At 49.1% G+C, this 15337-nt stretch overlaps 1 protein-coding gene across 1 annotated transcript in view; it reads right to left on the reverse strand.

Annotated features, from left to right (window-relative positions):
• The window catches only part of LOC137417057 (uncharacterized), a 293573-nt gene that overhangs the window by 136195 nt on the left and 142041 nt on the right, over nucleotides 1–15337 (reverse strand). The window lies entirely within an intron of this gene.

A 15337-nucleotide genomic window follows, 5' to 3' on the forward strand; every position in this document is an offset into this window, starting at 1 on the left:
CTGCACCGGTTAGTCCGCAATGGCCGTACCAAGTCAGCTAATCGGCTTAGGGCTGAGTGGCAGCAACTGACAAATGTGCCTGTATCCAGAAGGCTATTCAACCAACGACTGGTTCAAGCAGGCTATCGTGCCAGGCGTCCCCTGAGAAAACCACGCCTGACCAGACAACACAGCCAGCGCCGATTACAGTGGGCCAGAGAGCACCTTCAATGGCAGCCAGGACACTGGAATCACGTGATCTTCAGTGACGAGTCTAGATTTCTGGTCTATCGTCAAGATGGCTGCGTCCGAGTGCGCAGACAAGTGCATGAAGCCTACAACAAAGATTGTATAGTGCCAAGAGTCCAAGCTGGAGGTGGTGGGGTGACCGTTTGGGCTGCTTTTCATCCAGGGGGCAAAACTGACCTGGTTGTTCTGAATGGAAACCTCAACCAGTTCAAGTACAGGGCCATTCTGGAAGAAACATTGCTTCCATTTGCTTGTGCAGCCTTTCGAGGAAACTTTGTCTTCCAAGATGACAATGCACGGCCTCATCATGCTCGCATGATCCAACACTTTCTTGCTGACCGTAGTGTAGAGCATATGGAGTGGCCTGCCATGTCCCCGGATATGAATCCGATAGAGAACTTGTGGGCAGAATTAACACGTCAAATCGACCACTTGGACCAGCAGCCGACCTCTGTGCGTGAATTGCAGCAGGCTATTGTCACTGCATGCCAAGCGATTCCTGTCCAAACCTTGGCAAATCTCGTGAACAGCATGCCTCAACGTGTACGTGCTCTCCTGAATGCTCACGGGGGTTACACGAAGTACTGAACTGTAATTTTACTGTCCGTAATCCCAGTCGTAATTTAACTTTTCTTTTTCTTAAAAATTTTTTTGGCTAATGTGCAAAATAAAGAGATACTTCTGGAAAACGTACAGAAGTTTAACACAGTACTGTCCATGAATTGAGTTTGATATCAGTTTACATCACTTTCAAGGATCAATTTATTTGTTTCGAAATGTCAAATGTGGTTTTTGTTTCTTTTAAAGGTCACATTAACAAAATCTAGAATAATTTCAACATAATTCCAATTAACTTTTGGTTCTAAGACATCTTGAAAAGTAAGTTCACCCCCACCAAAAAAATATTCCATATTAAATGCAAAGTCTGTATATATATATATATACACAAAGAATTAAGTTAAGCACCCCCCCCGTTTTTTTACAACCTCGCACATTACAAGTTTGTTGTCGTCAAAACAGTGTAATATACCCATGATATTGCTATATTTTCTGGAGAAGTGATATTATGGTCACATAAAAACATAACAATCATGCCGTTTTCAATATTTTATTCTGAATAATTTAAGGTGAAATTGTTTGGGAATTTTAGGCATATTTTCACCTCAATTTAAGTATGGAGCTATAGGTCCATCACGGACAGTGTGGATGACGTTTATGTTTTCTAACGTACAGTCATTGTTCTGAGAAGACCTCTAGCGATCTTTGCGTCAATAACGTGTGTAGGACCCACGTGATCGGATCACTGACTCAACCCTACGTCTCATAGACCCTGTGTATCTGCATTTCATCAATGGATAATTGCTAATGTCATACCAATCATTATTTGATCTCACATACCTTAGAATATATGCCAATGTATACATATACACAAAGAATATATATTAGGGGGTGCTTACCTTAATTCGTTGTGTAGGGGGTGCTTAACTTAATTCTTTGTGTATATATGTATATATATATATATATATATATATATATATATATATATATATATATATATATATATATATATATATATATATATATATATATATATATATATATATTGTTGCGGATATGGGATTTGGCCTCCATATCCGCTTGTAAATATTCCCCTATTTCCCCAATACTCCCCAACTATCCCCAATCCCCCATTCCCTAGTCCCATTGTCTGTAAACAATACTCTGTAGAACCGACCTTCCCCTTTTTCCCCCATTAAATGTCGTACCCAGGTCCACCGCATCTCACGTAGACAACTTTCGGACATCTTGCTAGTTATTCTTAGTCTATGTCAGTTAAGGACTCGTTTCCATTAATTCTGACTCTTCGTTGCACCAGAATGTGATTGTATGGCACCAGTAGTGAGTTTAGGACCTCCCCATACCTCCTCCCATCTTCCCCATGAAACAACAACAACAACAACAACAACTACAACAACAACTACAACCACAGCGGGGGCGGCGCGGCCGCAGTGCGGGGAGTGTGCGTCCTCACACCGGCTTGGTTAGCCGCCATTGCCATGTGCGCCCACGGGGTTACCACGAAGGGGCTGGCTGTCAGCTCCTCGTCAAGGGCGGAGCCTGGTAACCCCCGCACCCAATAAGAAGCAACGGGCCGATTCCATCTGGGGCGGAGCTAACGAGCCGAGGGCGTGTCACTCCCCGCCGGATATACGCAGCCACTTACCGGACGTGACGAGAGATGCGCCCCCAGCTTGGAAAGACAAGTCGCGACCTCCGAGCGCTGAGCGACCTCCCCGCATCTTTGGACCGGACCGGGTCGATTTTGCCCCTGAGCCAAGGTGCACCTTGAGCCATCGAATACCTGCCCCTCCTTGCCATCAATCCCCGTGTGAGTCAGTTTTGTCCCGTTTATCTGTGGTCTGTCGGGAATAAGATAAGTGTGTCTAAGTGCCTATCTTCCTATGCTGTCTCTCTCATCCCTGTAATCTAACCTTCCGCAATATTATAACCTCCTCCGGAGGTCTTGAGAACCGTACCCCTGGTGTTGTGTCATTTTAATCCAGCCGTTGTGTCCTTTCCGTAATTGATTTAGCATAGCGCGACTCGACCAACGTTCGAGTATAATCGGGTAACTTGTGCGAACACGGTGGCCATTCCGCTCGGCCCATCATAACATCTAAGTCGTGTCCGTAACAATTGGTGTCAGGAGTGTCGGATTCGGACCTGGGACTAAATTCATTTAGCCCAAATTTTGGAACACCAATTGTACCATTAGGGTAACAATTGGTGTCGAGGAGTGAGATTCGATCCGGAGCGCGTTTTACGCGCTCGAAATTATAACGGCGAAATTTGATTGTGTTTTACAAAATATAAAAACCCGAATTTTGAAAGTCGCGCTATGGCAGACCAAGTCGGCTGGGGTCCGGTAGAGGAGAGTGAGGCAGGGTCGATCCAGGACCAAAATGAGGGACAAGAGGAGAGCGAAGCAGTGAGGGTAGCAGACGCACAAAATAGCGTCGTTGCGCCCGACGTTGCGGGCGCGCAAAATGGCGCCTCGCAAGAGCGCGCGGTAGCCGAGCCCGCTGTATCAACGGGCTTTAACATGCAGCCGATTGACATGCAGGCCCTCATTGCGCAGCTACAGGCAGCTGTACAGATGAGTATGGGGAGCCAAATTGAGCGATTGGGTGAGCGGTTGGGAAACCAAATTGTGGGAATGAGGACTGATAGTGAGCGATTAGAGGGCCAAATGGGGGCAATGAGGGACGAAGCGAGGGGTACTGGTGAGGGATTAGACAATAATTTTGAGGAGTTAGACAAGAAATTTGGGAAGTTAGACAATAATTTTGAGGGGTTAGACAACGGGATAAAAGAGGTGAAAAATGGGTTAATGGGGGTAGAAAACAGAATGGCCGCTCAAGAGAATCAAATGGAAGGGATGCAAAAGGGGTTAGAGGGGTTAGAAAACAGGATGGAAGGCAAATTGAGGGACATGAGGGACCAAGCGGAAAGGGAAGTTAAACAAATGGGGCAGCAGATAGAGGGGGTTAGAATGGGGGTAGAAACCAAACTGGATGCTCACAGGGAGGAAATGGAGCAGATGAGGGTGGCATCTGGGCAGGAGATGCAAGTGATGGGAGAAGAGATCAGAAGAGGTGTGAGTGAGGAGGTCGGAGGAGTGCGCGAGGAGGTGAGGCACTGTAAGGAGCACATGGAGAAGGAGGTGAGAAAGGGGACTGTAAAGTTACAAGGGGGCATAGAGGACCTGACGCAGGAGGTGGAGCAGCTGACGGTGGGACAGACGGAGTTAGTGGAGCAGGTACAAAGGAACACTGCGGTAATAGGAGGGTTAGAGGCGACACAGAAAGAACTAAAAGATGACTTGATAGCGACGAAGAGGGAATGTCAGATGGTACGTGAGGGACTGACAACGAGGTTGGACGAGGTGACAGAGGTAATGGAGACGAAGGACCGGCAGGTGAGGACGCACATGGAAACGGTCAAGGTAGCCTTGGAGGACGAGCTTGAGGAGACGTACCGGGGAATAAAGGAGGTGAAGCAGAAATTAGAAGAAGTGGAAGAAGGGGTGAGCGAAATTAAGAAGCGACGGAGAGGGGATAAGAAAGAGATAAAAGAGGAGATAAAAGAATTGGTCCGAAGTCTGTGTTCGGATCGTGATGATGTGCTCATTAACCGGATGAGGGATTCGCAGGTGATGGAGGAGAAGCGAAGAGGAAGAGGACCCGGTGTAAGTGGTGACCAATATGGTCGTGCGTATGATGCGCCAGGGGATTTAAGAAGCTTGGGGGTCGAGATGGACCCGGGTGTTCGTGAGAGGCCGTTGGTGAAGTGTGCGACAGGTCTGGTGTGCGAAAAAGGAGGTGTGCGAGAAAGTCCGACTCTGGGGTGTGTGAGGAAAAAGTGCGTGCCAAGGAGTGAGGGTGCTGGCGAGAGTGAGTCGGTCGTAGCGCGTGTGCGAGGGAGCACATGGAAGCGCGGTGTGGTAAGTGTTACAGAGGGTGTGACGGGAGAGTGTGCGCGAGAAAGGTGTGTGACGGACAGGTGCATGGGGAAAGAGTGCGCTGTCAAAGGCAAGGAAGAATGCACACCTGTGGTGAGTGTTACAGAGGGTGTGACGGGAGAGTCTGCGCAAGAGTGTGCGCGAGAAAGGTGTGTGACGGACAGGTGCATGGGGAAAGAGTGCGCTGTCAAGAGTGGAGGTGAGAGTAGTACGAGTGGCACGGAGCGTGAGTTGGTTGTGACAGGTGAGCGAGGATGTACGCCTGGAATGGAAGGATGCACACCTGGAATGGTAGAGCGTGAGTGGGAATGCACGCTGGAATTGGTAGTGAGGCACGTGGTTGGGTGTGCGAATGAGAGCACACCTGTGATTGTCACAGAGGAGGTGACAGAGGAGGGGGCGCGAAGAGGTGTGTTGGTGAGGTGTGCGACCAACGAATGTGTGCCAAGGTGCTCGGTGGTCAGGTGTGTGACCAAGGCTGTGAGTGGAATGAGGGTACCTGGGTGTGTAAGGAAAGGTACGAGGAGCATGGGCACGGCTGGATGTGTGAGCAAGGAACGGGCTGCGGGGTGTAAGCATGCAGGTGAGGCATCGAAGGTAACTGGGTTAGAGGTTAGGTCGACTTTTAGCCGAATCGGGCCCTCGGTGCGTGCTGGGCCTCGCTTTGAACGGCCGCGTCCGTGCTCCACTAGGCGGAGCGGGCGGCTGGATAGGAAGGGTCGTCATGGCGACCACGTTTTGTTAAGACGTGCCGGCAGGTCGAGATCGGGACATTGGATGGCTCCACGCCGAGATGGTGCGTGGGATCTCGGCCCGGGTAAACCTCCTTCCCTGCATCGAATGCCGGACGCATCCAGCCGCTGGCACGGAACAACCCGCATTCATTGCTCGGTTTTACGAAGCCGGGCTTTGGACAGGAATTGGCGCACCGAGAGGCAGTAGTGAGTAGACTGTGTGATGAGGTTAGTGTTTTGGACCCAAAATTAGAGAAAAACAAAATTTGATGATTGGCAAAGGATGGGCAGTAATGATTGGCAGATGATGAGTAGTGATTGGCAAAATTTTTGATTTGTTGAAATTTGATGTGCAAAATTGGTAGTGAGCGATGGGCCCGGTGGGTAAGGGTGGCATCCCTGCCACCCTTCCCATGGTGGGGCAAATGCGCTATAGCTTATGGGGTGGCTATGACAACCGAGCCAGGGAGGGCTTGGTTATATTGATAGGGATCTAGCGAAGATGACATTAGGTGACGTTAAGGTTAGTTAGTGACAAGGATACCTGTAGTGGGGACGCAGGTAGTTTAGTGTGGATGATAATGACGAGGGAGCGCAATAGTTTAAAGGGACGACTGGGAAGCGCAAGTTTCAGAGGGGAGTAGTTAGATGAGATGATGCTGTGTGAGAACTGGACAGGTGAGTGGAGCAGTGTATGAGTAGTGAGTGTGTGGATCAGCGCGAATGCGCTTGGGGAGAGAAGGGTGCAGGTGGCACCAGGTGTGAGAGCACAGGTGTGTGGAATATATGGAGCAGAGAATGAGTGGTGTGGAGGGAGTTGGAGTAAGTGGTACGGAGTGGTGTGCATGGTGCGAAGGTGTGAATGGGGGAAGAGTGGACCCCCATCACGGATACCCGGGGCGGGTAGTGTAAGTGTTAGGTAGAGGGTATAGGTAAATTGTGGTTGGATATTGGCATTTGTGGTGCGGTTGCAGAATGGTATTGTGGATGGGTGCATTAGTGTTGTGGAAATGGCTGGGCGTGTAGCCTGTTAGTGCGTGTAGTTGGTTGGGCACTCCACCACTGTGAGGATGTCGGCCAGGTGAGGCCGCAGGTGGGCTCTGGGAGCCGGTAGTTGTGAGTGGGTGCCTGAGGATCCCGGGTTTGGATCGGGCAGCCCAGTGCCAGAGAGGGCACCGAGTGGGGAGAGCGCCAGAGGGCCTTCCCCAGGTAGTTAGGTTAGGGTAAGGAGCAGGTAAGCTCGGAGGCAACTGCAGTGGTGGGGTGTGCAGGTGGGTAGACCCGCTGGGAGAGGTACACGCCACAGCCCAGAAATTGTGCGAGGGCACCGGGAGATGAATCGGGGGAGTGAGACCCCAAATTGAAAAGCACCACCGTTTGGTCAATGGGAATTGGTTTTTAGAACCCATAGTGTAAGAGGGCCAATGGATTGGCAGGGAAAGACCCCGGGTAATGTAAAGTTGTTAAAGTCATTTAGGAAATAGTTAGGATTGATGAACCTGTTGCACCATACGCAGCCACTTACCTGAGGTGATGATGATGACTCCACACCTGTGTTTTCTTTGTTCTGTTGCAGGAAATGAGAATTGCTGTGAGGATTTGTGAGACGCATCACGACGTGGATGAGACATTGGGGTGATTCCATCTCTCCCTCCTTAGGAGGGACTGATGATGAATTGGTAATGGCAAATTTTGATGAGAGTTGAAAATGGCAAAATTTGATTGGTTAGGAGGGAGAGAAGACGAATTTGGTTTATGGGAGGAACGGGGAAGACAGTAGGGACGTTTGTTGATTGGTAAAGTAGATGTTTATGGGTAGTGTTGTGTTTTGTGGATGCAGTAAGGGGTAAGGGAGGGGCCATGTAGGTTACCTGGTGGGGGGGGGGGGGGGTGTACGGTAGGAACGTACCTGTCTCACCTGGTTCCCATGTGCCCCCAGTGTGCATCATCTTGTATTGCGTGCACTTTTGCGCCCTTACCACCTTACTCACTTGTCTTTTCTTTTGTCTCCCACCTCCGAGGATCTGGCTTTGGGGCAGAGAGAGAGGAGAGAGACGTGCTGGCTCCGCAGTTGTGGGCCTGCACTTTCGCTGCTTGCTGCCTGGATCGATACACCATATGGACCGCAATTTTGGTGGCCACCCACAATGGACCGCAGTTCTTTTGCGGCCAAGCACCACCCATTGATGGACCTCTGGGTCAACGTGGCACCTATGCCAAACAGGTGAACCACTAATAGTTGGCCCCCTGATGGCCACAATAAAGAAATGGACGCGGTTGGCGCCTTTCTTTATTTCTAGGGAAGCAAGAAGGCCAAGTGCACCACACGAAGAGCAAGAGACACCTGCAGGGTTAGGGGTTGTTGTTTTTATTTTAATGAACAATGGTGACTGCACCGATTGGTGCTGGGGTGGTGCTTTTGGTGCTTGGAAGGGGTGCTCTGCACATTATTAAAGGCCGTAAGGCCACAGAGCACTCGTGGGTTGGTGTATCGATGCTGGCATGCGTGCTCTCTCTATGCATAACATCTGCATGTGTTCCTCCAAAAACAGGTCCTGGATCGTAGTGTAAATATCAGCGTAGTCTTGTAAATAATGCTCCCTACCGGCTGTATGTTTAGTTTGAGAATTCTTTCCGCGATTCGGTTATCCTGTGGGTGTGTTTCTGTGAGGAGAAGGGTGCAACGTCGCAGGGGGACATATTTACTCATTTGTGAATATCTGTAAAACTGTCGCACTCAGGGTAGAGTTAATAGTAGAGGGAACTACATCTGAGTGCCACACTAAAATAGGTAAAAATTTATCGGGTCGGGACGCCCTGAGGGTAGAGAAGGGTGCAATGTTGCGGATATGGGATTTGGCCTCCATATCCGCTTGTAAATATTCCCCTATTTCCCCAATACTCCCCAACTATCCCCAATCCCCCATTCCCTAGTCCCATTGTCTGTAAACAATACTCTGTAGAACCGACCTTCCCCTTTTTCCCCCATTAAATGTCGTACCCAGGTCCACCGCATCTCACGTAGACAACTTTCGGACATCTTGCTAGTTATTCTTAGTCTATGTCAGTTAAGGACTCGTTTCCATTAATTCTGACTCTTCGTTGCACCAGAATGTGATTGTATGGCACCAGTAGTGAGTTTAGGACCTCCCCATACCTCCTCCCATCTTCCCCATGAAACAACAACAACAACAACAACAACTACAACAACAACTACAACCACAGCGGGGGCGGCGCGGCCGCGGTGCGGGGAGTGTGCGTCCTCACACCGGCTTGGTTAGCCGCCATTGCCATGTGCGCCCACGGGGTTACCACGAAGGGGCTGGCTGTCAGCTCCTCGTCAAGGGCGGAGCCTGGTAACCCCCGCACCCAATAAGAAGCAACGGGCCGATTCCATCTGGGGCGGAGCTAACGAGCCGAGGGCGTGTCACTCCCCGCCGGATATACGCAGCCACTTACCGGACGTGACGAGAGATGCGCCCCCAGCTTGGAAAGACAAGTCGCGACCTCCGAGCGCTGAGCGACCTCCCCGCATCTTTGGACCGGACCGGGTCGATTTTGCCCCTGAGCCAAGGTGCACCTTGAGCCATCGAATACCTGCCCCTCCTTGCCATCAATCCCCGTGTGAGTCAGTTTTGTCCCGTTTATCTGTGGTCTGTCGGGAATAAGATAAGTGTGTCTAAGTGCCTATCTTCCTATGCTGTCTCTCTCATCCCTGTAATCTAACCTTCCGCAATATTATAACCTCCTCCGGAGGTCTTGAGAACCGTACCCCTGGTGTCGTGTCATTTTAATCCAGCCGTTGTGTCCTTTCCGTAATTGATTTAGCATAGCGCGACTCGGCCAACGTTCGAGTATAATCGGGTAACTTGTGCGAACACGGCGGCCATTCCGCTCGGCCCATCATAACATCTAAGTCGTGTCCGTAACAATATATATATATATATATATATATATATATATATATATATATATATATATATATTATATTATATATATATATATATATATATATATATATATATATATATATATATATATATATATATATATATATATATATATATATATACAGTCACGTGAAAAAGTAAGTACACCCCATGTAAAGTTTTGACTTTTTCAACATATTTCAACATACAGCTATTTGATCTTCATTTCAACAATATTGATAGATAAAGGTGATATAACATAACAAATATCATGAAACATTTACATTTTGTAGTCCATTGGATAATTTAAATAAACATAAATGCAAATTTCGCATGTGCAAAAAGTGCACATGGTATTGCCCCCTTTGGCAGAAACTATCTCAAGTAGGCGTTTCTTATAACTGTCTACCAGTCTCTGACATCGACTGGGAGAAATTTTTGCCCACTCCTCCATGCAGAATTCTTTCAGCTGTGCGATGTTTGAGGGGTTTCTTTCATGCACAGCTCGTTTCAAATCCCCCCACAACATCTCGATTGGATTTAGATCCAGGCTTTGACTTGGCCATTCCAGAACCCCCCATTTCTTTTTTTCAGCCATTCCTTGGTGGATTTACTGGTATGTTTAGGGTCATTGTCATGTTGCAAGGTCCACCTTCGGTTGAGCTTCAACTTTCCGACAGATGGCCTCACATTATCCTCAAGCACCCTCTGGTACAATGAAGAATTAATAGTGGATTCTATGATGGTGAGCTGCCAAGGCCCTGATGCAGCAAAGCTGCCCCAAACCATAATATTTCCACCACCATGCTTTACAGTTGGTATCAGGTTCTCGTGGTCAAATGCTGTCTTTGGTTTTCACCAAACATGTCTTCTGGTACTGTGTCCAAATAGCTCTACCTTTGACTCATCTGTCCAGAGCACATTGTTCCAGAAGTGCTGGTCTTTGCCTCGGTGTTCATTGGCAAACTTTAGTCTTGCCCTGATGTTCTTTCTGGACAGCAAAGGTTTCCTCCTGGCACACCTCCCATGTAGATCAAATTTGTGCAGCCTCTTTCTAATGGTAGACTCGTGCACTTTCACATCAACAGTGGCAAGAGCTACCTGTAGGTCCCGTGATTACATTCTGGGGTTCTTAGAGACTTCTTTCAGCATCTTGCGGTCTGCTCTCGGGCTGAACTAGCTGGGGCGGCCTGGCCTGAACAAGTTGGCAGTTGTTTGGAATCTTCTCCACTTGTAGATGATCTTCCGGACAGTCGACTGATTGATTTCAAATTGTTTGGAGATCTTTTAAAATCCCTTCCCAGACTCGTAGGCATCTATAACCTTCTTTCTGAAGGCATCAGAGAGCTCTTTTGATCTCGGCATGGTGACGCCGCACACTTCAACAACAAAGAGCAAACCAAACTAAATGTCTGACGTTTAAAAAAGACAGGTTCCTCCAAGATCCTCTCTAATGATGTTCTAATCATTTGCACCTGAGCTGGTGCACCTGATTCTAATTTTAGGTATTTGTAGTGGTGATAAATGTAGGGGTGTACTTACCTTTTCCACATGCGAAATTTGCATTTATGTTTATTTAAATTATACAATGGACGACAAAATGTAAATATTTCATGATATTTGTTATATTATATCACCTTTATCGATCAATATTGTTGAAATGAAGATCAAACAGCTGTATGTTGAAATATGTTGAAAAAGTCAAAACTTTACATGGGGTGTACTTACTTTTTCACGTGACTGTATATGTATATATATATATTGTTACGGTTTTTAGAACCTTCACTAGTAAATTTTATGAAATGTTTCCCTTATAAATGATCCCCTGTAAATATCCCCATCATTTGGCTTATTAACGATCGCACCCTAGTTAGTCCATGTACAACACGTAGAGAACCATAGGACCTCTCTGTCGTTATTTCATTATTATGTGTTTCAGTTAAGGATCTGTTCCCAATAGTTGAATCTGCATTGCATTAATCAAATAAGATAGGCCCCTTTCAATTTCCCCAATCATCACTGCAGTAACAGTAGGATAGCGTTCGCTGCCGTTGCCTTGGGCTGTTTTGCTGGCACCAAGCCGCCATTACGCACCCGGTCTCAAGCCGAGGAAGAAGGGGGTGGGGCCACAAGAACAAGGTGTGGCACGTGAACTCATCATCAGAGGTGGAGTCAGCGAGCCCTTACCGGCCAACCAGCGCCGAGGTGAGCCAACCGGTAGGCGTGTCATCGGAGCCGGCGGCTTGATTCCGACACGGACAATAAAAGCGGCTGCGAGGGACTGCTTGAACAGAAGAGTGAGAGGGATGAGTGCGTCAAGAGATCAAAGAGAGGAGAGGTGAGTGCGAAGGATCGTGAGGCAGAAGAGTGGGTCCGCTGACCTTACGCCATCTTTTCACGTTGTCAGCCCGCATGAAACGAATACGTGCAGCTGCCGCCGGGTTTCGCCTTGAGCCCGGAGCGTGGACTGGAGCCAACCTCGACGCTGCGCACCGGCCCGGACCTTCCTTCCCTATCACCTGCCTGGACCTTCTTCTCCTTCCAGCCATTCCTTCCTGCCAATCCCTATTCGTGTGAGTCTGTTCGTTTTGTCTGGGGTATAATATAAGACTGGGCCTGGTGTTGGGCTAGCGGCTAGGGTGCCAGCTTAGGATCCCAGGCTCCTGGGTTTGAATCCCGGTCGATCGCTGAATTAACGCCAGGGGGGTTGACTCAGCCTGTCATCCTTCCGAGGTCGGCAAATTGAGTACCAGTTCACTGGTAATTCCCTGTTTGTCGTAAAAGGCGACAAAAAGGGTTGGCGGCAGGAAGGGCATCCGGCCGTAAAACATTGCTTCAAAAAGGGGACAAAAACAACAACAACCACGGTGCCTGAAAAAGGCCAACCCCCGCTTTGCGGGGAAAAATGGCCTCTAAAGGTGTTTGTTTTTTTTTGTTTGTTTTTTTGTTAAGGCTTGCCCTGTGTCCTTTTGCTCCTCTTCTTCTGTATATTACTTTCGTTTCCTCTTCTTTGGGTTTTTGTATAGAATTAATAAACCCACTCTTTGTTCCCTCTTATTCTTTGGGTTTTCCTCTCATCCAGTCGCTTTAGTCCCTTCTTCCCATTGAGTACCTGTGGCACGATTCGGCCAACGTTCGGAGTCGGGTTAGTCCTTTGTTAATGGCTCGAGCTGCGGATTGCTAAACCGCTCGGCAATCTTCCATCTTATCCGCGGCTCGGGCGGGGCTCATTTCCTCGCTTACCGGAAGGCGCTAGTAATTAGGTCATAGGAATAATTGGCCTACTACCCTATTCAGCGCTGACCGGAAGTGACGTGATAGCTCCAGGACCGGCGGAGATGGCCAGCTTAACAGGACAAGGGGATTAACTCCCCCTTGCTAACGGGAGTACCGTCCCCCCGGATCCGTAACAATTGGTGTCAGGAGTGGGATTTGGACCCGAACCAAATTTTTAAAACATCTGAGAAATTTGGTCAAAATTTGGAGCGGCCGAAATTTTTATGAACACCACCAAATTTAAATCGTGCCATGGATGATCAAGGCGATCCAGTGCCGGTAGGGGAGAATGAGGAGGTAGAGGCGTCCCAGGACCCCAGGGAAGCAGTGGGAATAATGGAAGAGGAGAGCAATGAGGATGCTGTAGAGGGGGTTGCAGGCGTACAAAATGCTGGCGGCGCCTCACACGTGGTCGCGGCAGCCGAGCCCGAAATACCAGGGTACATGTGATTTATGGACGTTTTTTATGGACCGATTAATGGCAAAAATGGACACCAAGGGGGATAGAGCCACCCGGGAAAGGAAAGAATTGAGAAACCAGATACAAAAATGTGGGGAGAGCATACAAAAATGTGGGGAGAGCATGGATCGCATGTTGAGCGGGAAAGGCACACGGGTACGCGACGAGGTAACGTGACTTGAGAAGCACGGGGGAAGCGAGGTGGAGCAAAGCGCAGGTAACTGGACCGGGGTAGAGATCGCGACCCGGGGTATGGGGAAGCCGGCGACCGCTGAGGTAGAAGAGAAAATTTTAATAAAGCCAGCAGTCGTCGAAGAGAAAGAAATTAACGAATTAATTATAGTGGAAATTGGAATGGAAGAGACGCCGGACGTAGAAAAGCACTCGCGGCAGGGAGAGATGGAATATGTGCAGAGTCCGTGCCCGCATCATGATGCCGTGCTTGTTAAACCTTATAAAGATTTGCAGGTGCGTATGGAGCGAAGAGGAAGAAGCGCCCAGGTGAGTAAGGTGGTATATGGTGCTAAGAGGTTTTGCGGGAAGGTGTTTGCCGCGAAAATAATTTTCGCGCGCATGGGCTCAAGGCGTAACCCGGGCGCTCGTAAAAGGTCCGTGGTGCGCGTTATGGATGGCAATGGCACGCGTGTGAGGAAAAAGTGTGCGTCGAAGAGTGAGTGTGCTACAAAGTGTGGGAGTGAAACCAAGTGCGAGCGAGAATGCACGTCGGAGTGTATGTGTGATGAGAGTGATACGGAGAGTGAGATGGATGAGGAGCGGGTGCGAGGATGCACACTTGGAATGGTTGAGTGTGTGCGGGGAGGCACACCTGAGTTGGTGGTGGAGCGCGTGATGGGGAGTGTTACAGGGGATGTAACGGAAGAGTGCATGCTCATGGTGGTTACGGAGTACATAACGGGGGAGAGTGCACGCAGGAAGTGTGCGAACAACGAGTGTGTGCCAAGGTGTGTTATGGAGTGTGCGGACAGCGAGTGGTGTGTAACAGAGTGCGGTGGTGGAATGGACGGAGTGTGTGGAATGCATGAGAGGCGCTGAGACGCCAGGTTTGGTGAATGTAAAAAGGAACGCGTGGTGTAAGCATGTACGGGGAGCATCGACGTTAAACGGGACAGCGGTTCGACCGACGTTTAGCTGACGCGAGCCCTCGGTCCGTGCCGGGCTTTGTGTATTGCGGGAACCGGCGGGGATCGGTGTCGCGTCGCTCCTGTTCGGAGCATTGTGCACGATTCGGGCCGGGCCCCGCCCCGCACGGTCGCGTCCGCGCTTTGCCGGGCAAGGCGACCGGCCCGGTTCGAGGGGAGGTAGGAGGGGTCGGAACGGCGCCCCGTTGTGGTGGCAGCGTTCCACCCGGGCAAGGTTGGCCCACTGCGCATGGGAGCGAAAGGCCCCGTGTAGGGATGGTGCTTTGAACCTTGGCCCAACCAAACCTCCTCCCCTGAACCGAATGCCGGACGGACCCAACCGCAGGAGACCAAACCACCCAAATTCATTGCTCAGCTTTGCGAAGCCGAGCTTTGTACATGTAATGACGCACCGAGGCTCGAAGTTTAATGGACGATGGTAGGGATGGTGAATTTGATTGGCAAATTGGATTGGCAAATTTGATGGGCAATTTGATTGGCAAAATTGAAATTTGATTGGCAAAATTTGATGGGCAAAATTTGATGGGTATATGGTATAGTGAGAGATGCCCGATGTAGAGGGATGGTAAATCCACCATCCCTCACATCCACCCAGGGCACATGAGCAATAGTTTATGGGGTTTTGGCTGTGTAAACTAGCCCGGGAGGGTTAGGATAAATTGATAGGAATTTAGAGAAAAATGACAATAGGTAACTTTAGATTTAAGTAGCGACATGATACAGGTAGTAGGGGACGTAAAATAGCTTAGTTGGATTATAATGACGTGGGAGCGCTTAGTATAAGGGAAGACTGGGGAGCGCGAGTTTCAGAAGGGAGTAGTCAGCTTAGATGATGCAGTGTGTGTGCAGGAAGTTCTTTGTGGTGAGCTTGATGATTGGCATGATTGTGCATTGAGCAGAGTATGGTGAAAGGTGTGATTGTGAGTTGTATTGAATGAATGGTCCTGGAGGAGAGGAGGGTGCAAGAGCCACCAGGTGTGTGTGAGCACCAGGTGAGTGAACAAGTGCAGGTGAAGCACAGGTGTATG

This window comes from Myxine glutinosa, chromosome 3 (assembly GCF_964187855.1).
Source record: "Myxine glutinosa chromosome 3, kmMyxGlut1.1, whole genome shotgun sequence".
Classification (NCBI taxonomy): Eukaryota; Metazoa; Chordata; class Myxini; order Myxiniformes; family Myxinidae; genus Myxine; species Myxine glutinosa.